The 17,542-nt window shown below is 45.4% G+C and overlaps 1 long non-coding RNA gene across 1 annotated transcript; it reads left to right on the top strand.

Moving 5' to 3' along the window:
• Positions 1-1,792: 1,792 nt before the first annotated feature.
• Positions 1,793-3,237, top strand: LOC149590287 (uncharacterized). The gene is made up of 4 exons (XR_016379569.1): positions 1,793-1,903; positions 1,980-2,249; positions 2,314-2,463; positions 2,541-3,237. It is a non-coding gene; the product is annotated as an uncharacterized LOC149590287 (long non-coding RNA).
• The last annotated feature ends 14,305 nt before the right edge of the window (positions 3,238-17,542 follow it).

Here is a 17,542-nt window from a genome sequence, read left to right as displayed (position 1 = left end):
TTTCCCAAGTTGAAAAGTTAGCAACGTCTGATACGTATGGTCTGCCCAAACAATTGACTCTTGCGTGTGGCGCGAGATATATGATGACCAACAATGTTGACACCTCTGACGGACTAACTAATGGCGCGACAGGTTGGTTAAGAAAGATAGAGTACGGCACAAATAGGGTCGGGGATAAAATCCCGTTCAGGGTATGGATGGAGTTTGACGATCCCAAAGTTGGGAAAATGTTGAGGCAAAAATTTCATGGTTTATATTTGAATAGTGATATTAACGCTTCGTGGACGCCTGTTGAAAAGGTCATCAAGTCGTTTAATAGAAAATGGAGACAAAATAATGCCTCAGTTTCTAGGAAACAATTGCCTTTGGTTGTTTCTGAGGCCATTACGATACATAAAAGTCAGGGTGATACTTACTCCTCGGTAGTGGTTCATTGTAAGGCTACAAAAAAAAAATTGAAAGAGCGCATTTATATGTGGCTTGTAGTAGAGCGAAAACCGCTTCCGGTTTATATATTGATGGAAAATTTAAAGTTCCTAATTCACCCAAAAACAACCTAGTAGAATTGGAACTTAAGAGGTTGCGAGACACAAAAAGCATCGAACTACCTTTCTTGCATGATCCCCTTTACATTTATGTACATAACGTGCAGTCTTTAAATGCTCATTTAGAAGATGTTTTAGCAGACAATGTAATAATGAAAAGTCAAATGTTATGTTTTGTTGAAACGTGGAAAAAAGAGACGGACGATTTTAGAGTGCCATCTTTTAAGGAAGTAGGTGGTATTTACTTGCCAAGTACGGCACGCAGAGTTGCTTTTGGTTCGTCCATATATTTAAGAGACACGCCTAAAAACGAAGTTAAAGAGATGGATACTAGAGTTTTACGAAGCGACATTCCTGTTAGAAATTCTCACGTGGAACGTTGCTGGTTAGATGTTTACATAGAAGGAGAACTTATATCTGTGGTATTGTTGTACAAATCTCCCTTAGGAAGTTTGAGAACTGTGTTTGAGGACTTTAACCCTTTGTTTGACATGAAATATGATTCGTCTATTCCAACAGTTGTGGTTGGAGATTTCAATATTAACTTTTTAAAGAGCCAAACGGCACTGAGAATGTTCTTTGATTCACATGGAATATCTCTTTTGCCGGGTCTAGAACAAAAGTATTCGACTGACTATCATTGTCAATTAGATTTGGCGTTTGGTAACAAACTTTTTCGAGACCGATACGATGCATGTTATAGAGAGTCTTATTATTCTTACCACAAGGGTATTTGCATTTTTAAAAGAACATAGTTTGAAATGGAAAAATTTATTTAAAGCAAGGTGGAGCTCCAGTGCGCCCCTTATTGACGACCTTTCTATTGTACATTGGGTTTAACTTGTTAGGATAATTTTCAGATCCTCCCTAATGCATTAAGTTTCATTGTTACCTACCTACGGCAAGGTAAAATTATTATGTATATACAAGGTTAGGCATCACGGTAGGGGAGCCAATGGAGCCGCATGTTGCTTTAAGGGTCTAAACTACGAGAAATAGGCTTGGGATCCTTGGCTAAGAAACCCACATATGGCTTGGGATCCTGTACTAAGAAACCTAAAATTAGGCTTGGGATCCTGTACTAAGAAACCTAAAATTAGGCTTGGGATCCTGTACTAAGAAACCTAAAATTAGGCTTGGGATCCTGTACTAAGAAACCTAAAATTAGGCTTGGGATCCTGTACTAAGAGACCCACTTAAGGCTTGGGATCCTTGACTAAGAGACCCACTTAAGGCTTGGGATCCTTGACTAAGAGACCCACTTAAGGCTTGGGATCCTTGACTAAGAGACCCACACAAGGCTTGGGATCCTTGACTAAAGAACCCACATCTGACTTCAAGATTTGAAAAAAAAAATGGTAAGTATCATTATTGGAATTGACGGTCATATAAGTTTGGTATTAATCCATTTAAAAATATGGTATATTTTATGAGTAACCTGGAGGATTGGCGTAGTTCATGAGTAGCCTACAGGATTTGCGTAGTTCATGAATAACCTAGAGGTTATGCGTAGTTCATGAATAACCTAGAGGTTATGCGTAGTTCATGAATACCCTAGAGGTTATGCGTAGTTCATGAATACCCTAGAGGTTATGCGTAGTTCATGAATACCCTATAGGATATGCGTAGTTCATGAATACCCTACAGCATTGGTTTAGTTCATGGGTAACCATGGAGGACAAGGCCAACGAAATTGTAAACAAGGTATGTAATAGTGATAATTAGTTAATGGGGATAATCGTTGAGGTGATTTATTGTGGTTCTTCAGAAAATACGTCGGGAAATATATCTCAAGGCTTATCCTTAGGCTTAATAAAGGTGAAATACAACTCTCAAAACGTTAAAATGGTTGCGTCAGATGACTGAGATCTGGAGCGGCAACTGTGGGTTCATGTAAAGGCGAACCACTGAACAAAGTGTAAGTGTTGCACCAAGTTTCATAGGTTTGGTGAAGAATGGAGCAATTTTGTATAGCGTACTTTAAAAATGTTTTAGGTATGGCGAAGCGGAAATGGCTGAATAATCGGCGACAATTCAATAGTCCTAGTCGAAAATCCCCTTTTTTCGGCAAAACGCGGCCGAGGTGATTTTGAAAATGTTCCTGGCTGCGTTTTCTGCCGTTGGTAACACTGCAGCGTCCTCAAAAGTTGGCCAACGCTCAAAGCGGAAGTTGGACTTCGCCGCAATTGATCGACTAGAACTATAGTTCTAGCACGTTCAATGTTATGGGAGCAGCAAGTAGAGCAATACAAGGGCGGGCTGCATAGCGGTCTAGCAGTGGAAATACAGAAAGGAGAAAAACTTAACGCCAAGAGGCAGAGTTTTCCTATTTTGTGGAACTGGAGTCGTCTTGGTCTTTGTTATCTGAAACGTACAGCGCCAATACACCTATGTAATAGTTTCGAAAAAACGAAACTTTATGAACTACGCCTCATCTACTAGGTTATTGCTTTCTTTCGGACGCTATCCACCAAACATTCATCCTTAAACAGTCTGAAGAAGTTTTTAATATTAATAGTCCTAATTTGATTGTGGTTTTTTCCCAAATGGGTTTTCCCAGAGCCTTTTTTCCCACATGCGCTGTGGGTTTTTATGGTTCGAATTAGCTTGTATTATGACATGAATATTTGACATCCATTGCATCGTTTGTTAATGCTATTAATCAATTTATTCGTGGATAGCTCAGACGTCAGAGTGGAAAATCAATCATTTAAAAATAAGTGTTTTAATATTAATAATTCAACTGTGATTATGGTTTTTTCCCAAACGGGTTTTTCCAGAACCTTTTTTCCCATATGCGCTCTGGGTTTTTATGGTTCGAATTAGCTTGTATTATGACATGAATATTCGACATCCATTGCATCGTTTGTTAATGCTATTAATCAATTTATTCGTGGATAGCTCAGACGTCAGAGTGGAAAATCAATAATTTAAAAATAAGTGTTTCAATATTAATAATTCAACTATGATTATGGTTTTTTCCCAAATGGGTTTTCCCAGAACCTTTTTTCCCATATGCGCTGTGGGTTTTTATGGTTCGAATTTGCTTAATGTTAAATTATACTGAAGGTTCCAATATATAATGTTAAATAACTATTCATTGTTGTATATAGATAGAAACGTTGAAGTATTATAAATACTGTTCTGTTAATGGTTTTTCAAGAACCTTTTGTTCCCATATGTATTGTGGGTTTTATGGTTTTAATTAGGTTATATTTAACTTTTACTGTACAGTTTAATATTATGTTATTTATTTCTTTGTATATATTGAAGTATTGTTGAAGTGTTATAAATACTGTCTTCTGAGACTAATGTAATATTATAAATACTGTCTTCTGAGCCTAATGTACTTTCAGAATGTTATGGTCTTGAATTAAATGAAAAGTAAATAAAGTGAACGTTAAAATATATGACATCGTCCCTACATTATGTAAGATGAACCTCGTTCGGCCGTCGAAGGTAATTTAAGACAAGTAATGATGATAATATACAAGTATGAAGTCGATAAGTTTTATAATATAGGGGTAATTAAGTGACTATTTTAAAATTCAATTCCTGCACTTGCAAAGAATTAAAAAAAGCGATAGATGCATATATTTAGGTTGTTTAAGGGGTAGTGATAGTCATCTCCACTCGGAGAGGTAATATTTTGGCTTTCCCAACTTGTTACCTTACATTTGAGATCCCATAACACCGCTCCCGGGTGGGCTCGAACCACCAACCTTTTCGTTAACAGCCGAACGCGCTAACCATTGCGCCACGGAAGCCCAAAAATTAAATGGTCGTCAGGTATTGTGGAAAAACTTTGGCTTTTTACGTTACATTTGAGATCCCACAACACCGCTCCCGGGTGGGCTCGAACCACCAACCTATTGGTTAACAGCCGAACGCGATAACCATTGAGCCACGGGAGCTCAGAAATTAAATGGTTGTCACGTATTGTGGAAAAGTTTTGACTTTTTACGCTACATCTGAGACTCTACAACACCTCTCCCGGGTGGGCTCGAACCACTTACCTTTCGGTTAACAGCCGAACGCGCTAACCATTGCGCCACGGAAGCCCAAAAAATAAATGGTCGTCAGGTATTGAGGAAAAACTTTCGCTTTTCACGCTACATCTGAGACCCCACAACACCTCTCCCGGGTGGGCTCGAACCACCAACCTTTCGGTTAACAGCTGAACGCGCTAACCATTGCGCCACGGAAGCCCGAAAATTAAATGTTCGTCAGGTATTGTGGAAAAACTTTGGCTTTTTTCGTTCCATTTGATATCCCACAACACCGCTCCCGGGTGGGCTCGAACCACTAACCTATTGGTTAACAGCCGAACGCGATAACCATTGCGCCACGGATGCCCAAAAATTAAAAGGTCGTCAGGTATCGTGGAAAAACTTTGGCTTTTTACGTTACATTTGAGACTTCACAACACCGCTCCCGGGTGGGCTCGAACCACCAATCTTTTGGTTAACAGCCGAACGCGCTAACCATGGAGCCAAAGAAGCTCGGAAATGAAATGGTCTTCAGCTATTGTGGAAAAACTCTGACTTTTTTCCTTACATTTGAGATCCCATAACACCGCTCCCGGGTGTGCTCGAACCACCAACCTTTTGGTTAACAGCCGAACGCGCTAACCATTGCGCCACGGAAGCCCAAAAAATAAATGGTCGTCAGGTATTGTGGAAAAACTTTGGCTTTTTACGCTACATTTGAGACTTCACAACACCGCTCCCGGGTGGGCTCGAACCACCAACCTTTCGGTTAACAGCCGAACGCACTAACCATTGCGCTACGGAAGCCCAAAAAATAAATGAACGTCAGGTATTGTGGAAAAACTCTGACTTTTTACGTTACATTTGAGATCCCATAACACCGCTCCCGTGTGGGCTCGAACCACCAACCTATTGGTTAAAAGCCGAACGCTCTAACCAATGAGCCACGGAAGCTCAGAAATTAAATGGTTGTCAGGTATTGTGGAAAAGTTATGACTTTTAACGCTACATCTGAGACTCCACAACACCTCTCTCGGGTGGGCTCGAACCACCAACCTTTTGGTTAACATCCGAACGTGCTAACCATGGAGCCAAAGAAGCTCAGAAATGAAATGGTCTTCAGCTATTGTGGAAAAACTCTGACTTTTTACCTTACATTTGAGATCCCATAACACCGCTCCCGGGTGGGCTCGAACCACCAACCTTTTGGTTAACAGCCGAACGCGCTAACCATTGCGCCACGGAAGCCCAAAAAATAAATGGTCGTCAGGTATTGAGGAAAAACTTTGGCTTTTTACGTTACATTTGAGACTTCACAACACCGCTCACGGGTGGGCTCGAACCACCAACCTTTTGGTTAACAGCCGAACGCGCTAACCATTGCGCCACGGAAGCCCAAAAAATAAATGGTCGTCAGGTATTGAGGAAAAACTTTGGCTTTTTACGTTACATTTGAGACTTCACAACACCGCTCACGGGTGGGCTCGAACCACCAACCTTTCGGTTAACAGCCGAGCGCGCTAACCATTGAGCCACGGAATCTCAGAAATTAAATGGTTGTCAGGTATTGTGGAAAAGTTGTGAGTTTTCACGCTACATCTGAGACCCCACAACACCTCTCCCGGGTGGGATCGAACCACCAACCTTTCGGTTAACAGCTGAACGCGCTAACCATTGCGCCACGGAAGCCCGAAAATTAAATGTTCGTCAGGTATTGTGGAAAAACTTTAGCTTTTTTCGTTCCATTTGATATCCCACAACACCGCTCCCGGGTGGGCTCGAACCACTTACCTTTCGGTTAACAGCCGAACGCGCTAACCATTGCGCCACGGAAGCCCAAAAAATAAATGGTCGTCAGGTATTGAGGAAAAACTTTGGCTTTTCACGCTACATTTGAGACTTCACAACACCGCTCCCGTGTGGGCTCGAACCACCAACCTATTGGTTAAAAGCCGAACGCTCTAACCAATGAGCCACGGAAGCTCAGAAATTAAATGGTTGTCAGGTATTGTGGAAAAGTTATGACTTTTAACGCTACATCTGAGACTCCACAACACCTCTCTCGGGTGGGCTCGAACCACCAACCTTTTGGTTAACATCCGAACGTGCTAACCATGGAGCCAAAGAAGCTCAGAAATGAAATGGTCTTCAGCTATTGTGGAAAAACTCTGACTTTTTACCTTACATTTGAGATCCCATAACACCGCTCCCGGGTGGGCTCGAACCACCAACCTTTTGGTTAACAGCCGAACGCGCTAACCATTGCGCCACGGAAGCCCAAAAAATAAATGGTCGTCAGGTATTGAGGAAAAACTTTGGCTTTTTACGTTACATTTGAGACTTCACAACACCGCTCACGGGTGGGCTCGAACCACCAACCTTTTGGTTAACAGCCGAACGCGCTAACCATTGCGCCACGGAAGCCCAAAAAATAAATGGTCGTCAGGTATTGAGGAAAAACTTTGGCTTTTTACGTTACATTTGAGACTTCACAACACCGCTCACGGGTGGGCTCGAACCACCAACCTTTCGGTTAACAGCCGAGCGCGCTAACCATTGAGCCACGGAATCTCAGAAATTAAATGGTTGTCAGGTATTGTGGAAAAGTTGTGAGTTTTCACGCTACATCTGAGACCCCACAACACCTCTCCCGGGTGGGATCGAACCACCAACCTTTCGGTTAACAGCTGAACGCGCTAACCATTGCGCCACGGAAGCCCGAAAATTAAATGTTCGTCAGGTATTGTGGAAAAACTTTAGCTTTTTTCGTTCCATTTGATATCCCACAACACCGCTCCCGGGTGGGCTCGAACCACTTACCTTTCGGTTAACAGCCGAACGCGCTAACCATTGCGCCACGGAAGCCCAAAAAATAAATGGTCGTCAGGTATTGAGGAAAAACTTTGGCTTTTCACGCTACATTTGAGACTTCACAACACCGCTCCCGGGTGGGCTCGAACCACCAATCTTTTGGTTAACAGCCGAACGCGCTAACCATTGCGCCACGGAAGCCCAAAAATTAAATGTTCGTCAGGTATTGTGGAAAAACTCTGACTTTTTACGTTACATTTGAGATCCCATAACACCGCTCCCGGGTGGGCTCGAACCACCAACCTTTTGGTTAACAGCCGAACGCGCTAACCATTGCGCCACGGAAGCCCAAAAATTAAATGGTCGTCAGGTATTGTGGAAAAACTTTGGCTTTTTACGTTACATTTGAGATCCCACAACACCGCTCCCGGGTCTGCTCGAACCACCAACCATTGGTTAACAGCCGAACGCTCTAACCATTGAGCCACGGAAGCTCAGAAATTAAATGGTTGTCAGGTATTGTGGAAAAGTTATGACTTTTCACGCTACATCTGAGACTCCACAACACCTCTCCCGGGTGGGCCGAACCACCAACCTTTTGGTTAACATCCGAACGCGCTAACCATGGAGCCAAAGAAGCTCAGAAATGAAATGGTCTTCAGCTATTGTGGAAAAACTCTGACTTTTTACCTTACATTTGAGATCCCATAACACCGCTCCCGGGTGGGCTCGAACCACCAACCTTTTCGTTAACAGCCGAACGCGCTAACCATTGCGCCACGGGAGCTCAGAAATTAAATGGTTGTCACGTATTGTGGAAAAGTTTTGACTTTCTACGCTACATCTGAGACTCTACAACACCTCTCCCGGGTGGGCTCGAACCACTTACCTTTCGGTTAACAGCCGAACGCGCTAACCATTGCGCCACGGAAGCCCAAAAAATAAATGGTCGTCAGGTATTGAGGAAAAACTTTGGCTTTTTACGTTACATTTGAGACTTCACAACACCGCTCACGGGTGGGCTCGAACCACCAACCTTTCGGTTAACAGCCGAGCGCGCTAACCATTGAGCCACGGAATCTCAGAAATTAAATGGTTGTCAGGTATTGTGGAAAAGTTGTGAGTTTTCACGCTACATCTGAGACCCCACAACACCTCTCCCGGGTGGGATCGAACCACCAACCTTTCGGTTAACAGCTGAACGCGCTAACCATTGCGCCACGGAAGCCCGAAAATTAAATGTTCGTCAGGTATTGTGGAAAAACTTTGGCTTTTTTCGTTCCATTTGATATCCCACAACACCGCTCCCGGGTGGGCTCGAACCACCAATCTTTTGGTTAACAGCCGAACGCGCTAACCATGGAGCCAAAGAAGCTCAGAAATGAAATGGTCTTCAGCTATTGTGGAAAAACTCTGACTTTTTACCTTACATTTGAGATCCCATAACACCGCTCCCGGGTGGGCTCGAACCACCAACCTTTTGGTTAACAGCCGAACGCGCTAACCATTGCGCCACGGAAGCCCAAAAAATAAATGGTCGTCAGGTATTGAGGAAAAACTTTGGCTTTTTACGTTACATTTGAGACTTCACAACACCGCTCACGGGTGGGCTCGAACCACCAACCTTTCGGTTAACAGCCGAGCGCGCTAACCATTGAGCCACGGAATCTCAGAAATTAAATGGTTGTCAGGTATTGTGGAAAAGTTGTGAGTTTTCACGCTACATCTGAGACCCCACAACACCTCTCCCGGGTGGGATCGAACCACCAACCTTTCGGTTAACAGCTGAACGCGCTAACCATTGCGCCACGGAAGCCCGAAAATTAAATGTTCGTCAGGTATTGTGGAAAAACTTTAGCTTTTTTCGTTCCATTTGATATCCCACAACACCGCTCCCGGGTGGGCTCGAACCACTTACCTTTCGGTTAACAGCCGAACGCGCTAACCATTGCGCCACGGAAGCCCAAAAAACAAATGGTCGTCAGGTATTGAGGAAAAACTTTGGCTTTTCACGCTACATTTGAGACTTCACAACACCGCTCCCGGGTGGGCTCGAACCACCAATCTTTTGGTTAACAGCCGAACGCGCTAACCATTGCGCCACGGAAGCCCAAAAATTAAATGTTCGTCAGGTATTGTGGAAAAACTCTGACTTTTTACGTTACATTTGAGATCCCATAACACCGCTCCCGGGTGGGCTCGAACCACCAACCTTTTGGTTAACAGCCGAACGCGCTAACCATTGCGCCACGGAAGCCCAAAAATTAAATGGTCGTCAGGTATTGTGGAAAAACTCTGACTTTTTACGTTACATTTGAGATCCCACAACACCGCTCCCGGGTCTGCTCGAACCACCAACCTATTGGTTAACAGCCGAACGCTCTAACCATTGAGCCACGGAAGCTCAGAAATTAAATGGTTGTCAGGTATTGTGGAAAAGTTATGACTTTTCACGCTACATCTGAGACTCCACAACACCTCTCCCGGGTGGGCCGAACCACCAACCTTTTGGTTAACATCCGAACGCGCTAACCATGGAGCCAAAGAAGCTCAGAAATGAAATGGTCTTCAGCTATTGTGGAAAAACTCTGACTTTTTACCTTACATTTGAGATCCCATAACACCGCTCCCGGGTGGGCTCGAACCACCAACCTTTTCGTTAACAGCCGAACGCGCTAACCATTGCGCCACGGGAGCTCAGAAATTAAATGGTTGTCACGTATTGTGGAAAAGTTTTGACTTTTTACGCTACATCTGAGACTCTACAACACCTCTCCCGGGTGGGCTCGAACCACTTACCTTTCGGTTAACAGCCGAACGCGCTAACCATTGCGCCACGGAAGCCCAAAAAATAAATGGTCGTCAGGTATTGAGGAAAAACTTTGGCTTTTTACGTTACATTTGAGACTTCACAACACCGCTCACGGGTGGGCTCGAACCACCAACCTTTCGGTTAACAGCCGAGCGCGCTAACCATTGAGCCACGGAATCTCAGAAATTAAATGGTTGTCAGGTATTGTGGAAAAGTTGTGAGTTTTCACGCTACATCTGAGACCCCACAACACCTCTCCCGGGTGGGATCGAACCACCAACCTTTCGGTTAACAGCTGAACGCGCTAACCATTGCGCCACGGAAGCCCGAAAATTAAATGTTCGTCAGGTATTGTGGAAAAACTTTGGCTTTTTTCGTTCCATTTGATATCCCACAACACCGCTCCCGGGTGGGCTCGAACCACCAATCTTTTGGTTAACAGCCGAACGCGCTAACCATGGAGCCAAAGAAGCTCAGAAATGAAATGGTCTTCAGCTATTGTGGAAAAACTCTGACTTTTTACCTTACATTTGAGATCCCATAACACCGCTCCCGGGTGGGCTCGAACCACCAACCTTTTGGTTAACAGCCGAACGCGCTAACCATTGCGCCACGGAAGCCCAAAAAATAAATGGTCGTCAGGTATTGAGGAAAAACTTTGGCTTTTTACGTTACATTTGAGACTTCACAACACCGCTCACGGGTGGGCTCGAACCACCAACCTTTCGGTTAACAGCCGAGCGCGCTAACCATTGAGCCACGGAATCTCAGAAATTAAATGGTTGTCAGGTATTGTGGAAAAGTTGTGAGTTTTCACGCTACATCTGAGACCCCACAACACCTCTCCCGGGTGGGATCGAACCACCAACCTTTCGGTTAACAGCTGAACGCGCTAACCATTGCGCCACGGAAGCCCGAAAATTAAATGTTCGTCAGGTATTGTGGAAAAACTTTAGCTTTTTTCGTTCCATTTGATATCCCACAACACCGCTCCCGGGTGGGCTCGAACCACTTACCTTTCGGTTAACAGCCGAACGCGCTAACCATTTCGCCACGGAAGCCCAAAAAACAAATGGTCGTCAGGTATTGAGGAAAAACTTTGGCTTTTCACGCTACATTTGAGACTTCACAACACCGCTCCCGGGTGGGCTCGAACCACCAATCTTTTGGTTAACAGCCGAACGCGCTAACCATTGCGCCACGGAAGCCCAAAAATTAAATGTTCGTCAGGTATTGTGGAAAAACTCTGACTTTTTACGTTACATTTGAGATCCCATAACACCGCTCCCGGGTGGGCTCGAACCACCAACCTTTTGGTTAACAGCCGAACGCGCTAACCATTGCGCCACGGAAGCCCAAAAATTAAATGGTCGTCAGGTATTGTGGAAAAACTCTGACTTTTTACGTTACATTTGAGATCCCACAACACCGCTCCCGGGTCTGCTCGAACCACCAACCTATTGGTTAACAGCCGAACGCTCTAACCATTGAGCCACGGAAGCTCAGAAATTAAATGGTTGTCAGGTATTGTGGAAAAGTTATGACTTTTCACGCTACATCTGAGACTCCACAACACCTCTCCCGGGTGGGCCGAACCACCAACCTTTTGGTTAACATCCGAACGCGCTAACCATGGAGCCAAAGAAGCTCAGAAATGAAATGGTCTTCAGCTATTGTGGAAAAACTCTGACTTTTTACCTTACATTTGAGATCCCATAACACCGCTCCCGGGTGGGCTCGAACCACCAACCTTTTCGTTAACAGCCGAACGCGCTAACCATTGCGCCACGGGAGCTCAGAAATTAAATGGTTGTCACGTATTGTGGAAAAGTTTTGACTTTTTACGCTACATCTGAGACTCTACAACACCTCTCCCGGGTGGGCTCGAACAACTTACCTTTCGGTTAACAGCCGAACGCGCTAACCATTGCGCCACGGAAGCCCAAAAAATAAATGGTCGTCAGGTATTGAGGAAAAACTTTGGCTTTTTACGTTACATTTGAGACTTCACAACACCGCTCACGGGTGGGCTCGAACCACCAACCTTTCGGTTAACAGCCGAGCGCGCTAACCATTGAGCCACGGAATCTCAGAAATTAAATGGTTGTCAGGTATTGTGGAAAAGTTGTGAGTTTTCACGCTACATCTGAGACCCCACAACACCTCTCCCGGGTGGGATCGAACCACCAACCTTTCGGTTAACAGCTGAACGCGCTAACCATTGCGCCACGGAAGCCCGAAAATTAAATGTTCGTCAGGTATTGTGGAAAAACTTTGGCTTTTTTCGTTCCATTTGATATCCCACAACACCGCTCCCGGGTGGGCTCGAACCACCAATCTTTTGGTTAACAGCCGAACGCGCTAACCATGGAGCCAAAGAAGCTCAGAAATGAAATGGTCTTCAGCTATTGTGGAAAAACTCTGACTTTTTACCTTACATTTGAGATCCCATAACACCGCTCCCGGGTGGGCTCGAACCACCAACCTTTTGGTTAACAGCCGAACGCGCTAACCATTGCGCCACGGAAGCCCAAAAAATAAATGGTCGTCAGGTATTGAGGAAAAACTTTGGCTTTTTACGTTACATTTGAGACTTCACAACACCGCTCACGGGTGGGCTCGAACCACCAACCTTTCGGTTAACAGCCGAGCGCGCTAACCATTGAGCCACGGAATCTCAGAAATTAAATGGTTGTCAGGTATTGTGGAAAAGTTGTGAGTTTTCACGCTACATCTGAGACCCCACAACACCTCTCCCGGGTGGGATCGAACCACCAACCTTTCGGTTAACAGCTGAACGCGCTAACCATTGCGCCACGGAAGCCCGAAAATTAAATGTTCGTCAGGTATTGTGGAAAAACTTTAGCTTTTTTCGTTCCATTTGATATCCTACAACACCGCTCCCGGGTGGGCTCGAACCACTTACCTTTCGGTTAACAGCCGAACGCGCTAACCATGGAGCCAAAGAAGCTCAGAAATGAAATGGTCTTCAGCTATTGTGGAAAAACTCTGACTTTTTACCTTACATTTGAGATCCCATAACACCGCTCCCGGGTGGGCTCGAACCACCAACCTTTTGGTTAACAGCCGAACGCGCTAACCATTGCGCCACGGAAGCCCAAAAAATAAATGGTCGTCAGGTATTGAGGAAAAACTTTGGCTTTTTACGTTACATTTGAGACTTCACAACACCGCTCACGGGTGGGCTCGAACCACCAACCTTTCGGTTAACAGCCGAGCGCGCTAACCATTGAGCCACGGAATCTCAGAAATTAAATGGTTGTCAGGTATTGTGGAAAAGTTGTGAGTTTTCACGCTACATCTGAGACCCCACAACACCTCTCCCGGGTGGGATCGAACCACCAACCTTTCGGTTAACAGCTGAACGCGCTAACCATTGCGCCACGGAAGCCCGAAAATTAAATGTTCGTCAGGTATTGTGGAAAAACTTTAGCTTTTTTCGTTCCATTTGATATCCCACAACACCGCTCCCGGGTGGGCTCGAACCACTTACCTTTCGGTTAACAGCCGAACGCGCTAACCATTGCGCCACGGAAGCCCAAAAAATAAATGGTCGTCAGGTATTGAGGAAAAACTTTGGCTTTTCACGCTACATTTGAGACTTCACAACACCGCTCCCGGGTGGGCTCGAACCACCAATCTTTTGGTTAACAGCCGAACGCGCTAACCATTGCGCCACGGAAGCCCAAAAATTAAATGTTCGTCAGGTATTGTGGAAAAACTCTGACTTTTTACGTTACATTTGAGATCCCATAACACCGCTCCCGGGTGGGCTCGAACCACCAACCTTTTGGTTAACAGCTGAACGCGCTAACCATTGCGCCACGGAAGCCCGAAAATTAAATGTTCGTCAGGTATTGTGGAAAAACTTTAGCTTTTTTCGTTCCATTTGATATCCCACAACACCGCTCACGGGTGGGCTCGAACCACCAACCTTTCGGTTAACAGCCGAGCGCGCTAACCATTGAGCCACGGAATCTCAGAAATTAAATGGTTGTCAGGTATTGTGGAAAAGTTGTGAGTTTTCACGCTACATCTGAGACCCCACAACACCTCTCCCGGGTGGGATCGAACCACCAACCTTTCGGTTAACAGCTGAACGCGCTAACCATTGCGCCACGGAAGCCCGAAAATTAAATGTTCGTCAGGTATTGTGGAAAAACTTTGGCTTTTTTCGTTCCATTTGATATCCCACAACACCGCTCCCGGGTGGGCTCGAACCACCAATCTTTTGGTTAACAGCCGAACGCGCTAACCATGGAGCCAAAGAAGCTCAGAAATGAAATGGTCTTCAGCTATTGTGGAAAAACTCTGACTTTTTACCTTACATTTGAGATCCCATAACACCGCTCCCGGGTGGGCTCGAACCACCAACCTTTTGGTTAACAGCCGAACGCGCTAACCATTGCGCCACGGAAGCCCAAAAAATAAATGGTCGTCAGGTATTGAGGAAAAACTTTGGCTTTTTACGTTACATTTGAGACTTCACAACACCGCTCACGGGTGGGCTCGAACCACCAACCTTTCGGTTAACAGCCGAGCGCGCTAACCATTGAGCCACGGAATCTCAGAAATTAAATGGTTGTCAGGTATTGTGGAAAAGTTGTGAGTTTTCACGCTACATCTGAGACCCCACAACACCTCTCCCGGGTGGGATCGAACCACCAACCTTTCGGTTAACAGCTGAACGCGCTAACCATTGCGCCACGGAAGCCCGAAAATTAAATGTTCGTCAGGTATTGTGGAAAAACTTTAGCTTTTTTCGTTCCATTTGATATCCTACAACACCGCTCCCGGGTGGGCTCGAACCACTTACCTTTCGGTTAACAGCCGAACGCGCTAACCATGGAGCCAAAGAAGCTCAGAAATGAAATGGTCTTCAGCTATTGTGGAAAAACTCTGACTTTTTACCTTACATTTGAGATCCCATAACACCGCTCCCGGGTGGGCTCGAACCACCAACCTTTTGGTTAACAGCCGAACGCGCTAACCATTGCGCCACGGAAGCCCAAAAAATAAATGGTCGTCAGGTATTGAGGAAAAACTTTGGCTTTTTACGTTACATTTGAGACTTCACAACACCGCTCACGGGTGGGCTCGAACCACCAACCTTTCGGTTAACAGCTGAACGCGCTAACCATTGCGCCACGGAAGCCCGAAAATTAAATGTTCGTCAGGTATTGTGGAAAAACTTTAGCTTTTTTCGTTCCATTTGATATCCCACAACACCGCTCCCGGGTGGGCTCGAACCACTTACCTTTCGGTTAACAGCCGAACGCGCTAACCATTGCGCCACGGAAGCCCAAAAAATAAATGGTCGTCAGGTATTGAGGAAAAACTTTGGCTTTTCACGCTACATTTGAGACTTCACAACACCGCTCCCGTGTGGGCTCGAACCACCAACCTATTGGTTAAAAGCCGAACGCTCTAACCAATGAGCCACGGAAGCTCAGAAATTAAATGGTTGTCAGGTATTGTGGAAAAGTTATGACTTTTAACGCTACATCTGAGACTCCACAACACCTCTCTCGGGTGGGCTCGAACCACCAACCTTTTGGTTAACATCCGAACGTGCTAACCATGGAGCCAAAGAAGCTCAGAAATGAAATGGTCTTCAGCTATTGTGGAAAAACTCTGACTTTTTACCTTACATTTGAGATCCCATAACACCGCTCCCGGGTGGGCTCGAACCACCAACCTTTTGGTTAACAGCCGAACGCGCTAACCATTGCGCCACGGAAGCCCAAAAAATAAATGGTCGTCAGGTATTGAGGAAAAACTTTGGCTTTTTACGTTACATTTGAGACTTCACAACACCGCTCACGGGTGGGCTCGAACCACCAACCTTTTGGTTAACAGCCGAACGCGCTAACCATTGCGCCACGGAAGCCCAAAAAATAAATGGTCGTCAGGTATTGAGGAAAAACTTTGGCTTTTTACGTTACATTTGAGACTTCACAACACCGCTCACGGGTGGGCTCGAACCACCAACCTTTCGGTTAACAGCCGAACGCGCTAACCATTGCGCCACGGAAGCCCAAAAATTAAATGGTCGTCAGGTATTGTGGAAAAGTTGTGAGTTTTCACGCTACATCTGAGACCCCACAACACCTCTCCCGGGTGGGATCGAACCACCAACCTTTCGGTTAACAGCTGAACGCGCTAACCATTGCGCCACGGAAGCCCGAAAATTAAATGTTCGTCAGGTATTGTGGAAAAACTTTAGCTTTTTTCGTTCCATTTGATATCCCACAACACCGCTCCCGGGTGGGCTCGAACCACTTACCTTTCGGTTAACAGCCGAACGCGCTAACCATTGCGCCACGGAAGCCCAAAAAATAAATGGTCGTCAGGTATTGAGGAAAAACTTTGGCTTTTCACGCTACATTTGAGACTTCACAACACCGCTCCCGGGTGGGCTCGAACCACCAATCTTTTGGTTAACAGCCGAACGCGCTAACCATTGCGCCACGGAAGCCCAAAAATTAAATGTTCGTCAGGTATTGTGGAAAAACTCTGACTTTTTACGTTACATTTGAGATCCCATAACACCGCTCCCGGGTGGGCTCGAACCACCAACCTTTTGGTTAACAGCCGAACGCGCTAACCATTGCGCCACGGAAGCCCAAAAATTAAATGGTCGTCAGGTATTGTGGAAAAACTTTGGCTTTTTACGTTACATTTGAGATCCCACAACACCGCTCCCGGGTCTGCTCGAACCACCAACCTATTGGTTAACAGCCGAACGCTCTAACCATTGAGCCACGGAAGCTCAGAAATTAAATGGTTGTCAGGTATTGTGGAAAAGTTATGACTTTTCACGCTACATCTGAGACTCCACAACACCTCTCCCGGGTGGGCCGAACCACCAACCTTTTGGTTAACATCCGAACGCGCTAACCATGGAGCCAAAGAAGCTCAGAAATGAAATGGTCTTCAGCTATTGTGGAAAAACTCTGACTTTTTACCTTACATTTGAGATCCCATAACACCGCTCCCGGGTGGGCTCGAACCACCAACCTTTTCGTTAACAGCCGAACGCGCTAACCATTGCGCCACGGGAGCTCAGAAATTAAATGGTTGTCACGTATTGTGGAAAAGTTTTGACTTTTTACGCTACATCTGAGACTCTACAACACCTCTCCCGGGTGGGCTCGAACCACTTACCTTTCGGTTAACAGCCGAACGCGCTAACCATTGCGCCACGGAAGCCCAAAAAATAAATGGTCGTCAGGTATTGAGGAAAAACTTTGGCTTTTTACGTTACATTTGAGACTTCACAACACCGCTCACGGGTGGGCTCGAACCACCAACCTTTCGGTTAACAGCCGAGCGCGCTAACCATTGAGCCACGGAATCTCAGA

The sequence above is a fragment of the Phalangium opilio genome, unplaced genomic scaffold (genome assembly GCF_054372755.1).
Source record: "Phalangium opilio isolate 3A_F unplaced genomic scaffold, DU_Popi_V2 ptg000505l_1, whole genome shotgun sequence".
Taxonomy (NCBI): domain Eukaryota; kingdom Metazoa; phylum Arthropoda; class Arachnida; order Opiliones; family Phalangiidae; genus Phalangium; species Phalangium opilio.
The sequence above is the reverse complement of the archived record's forward strand: the minus strand, read 5'-3'. Positions and strand labels throughout refer to the sequence as shown.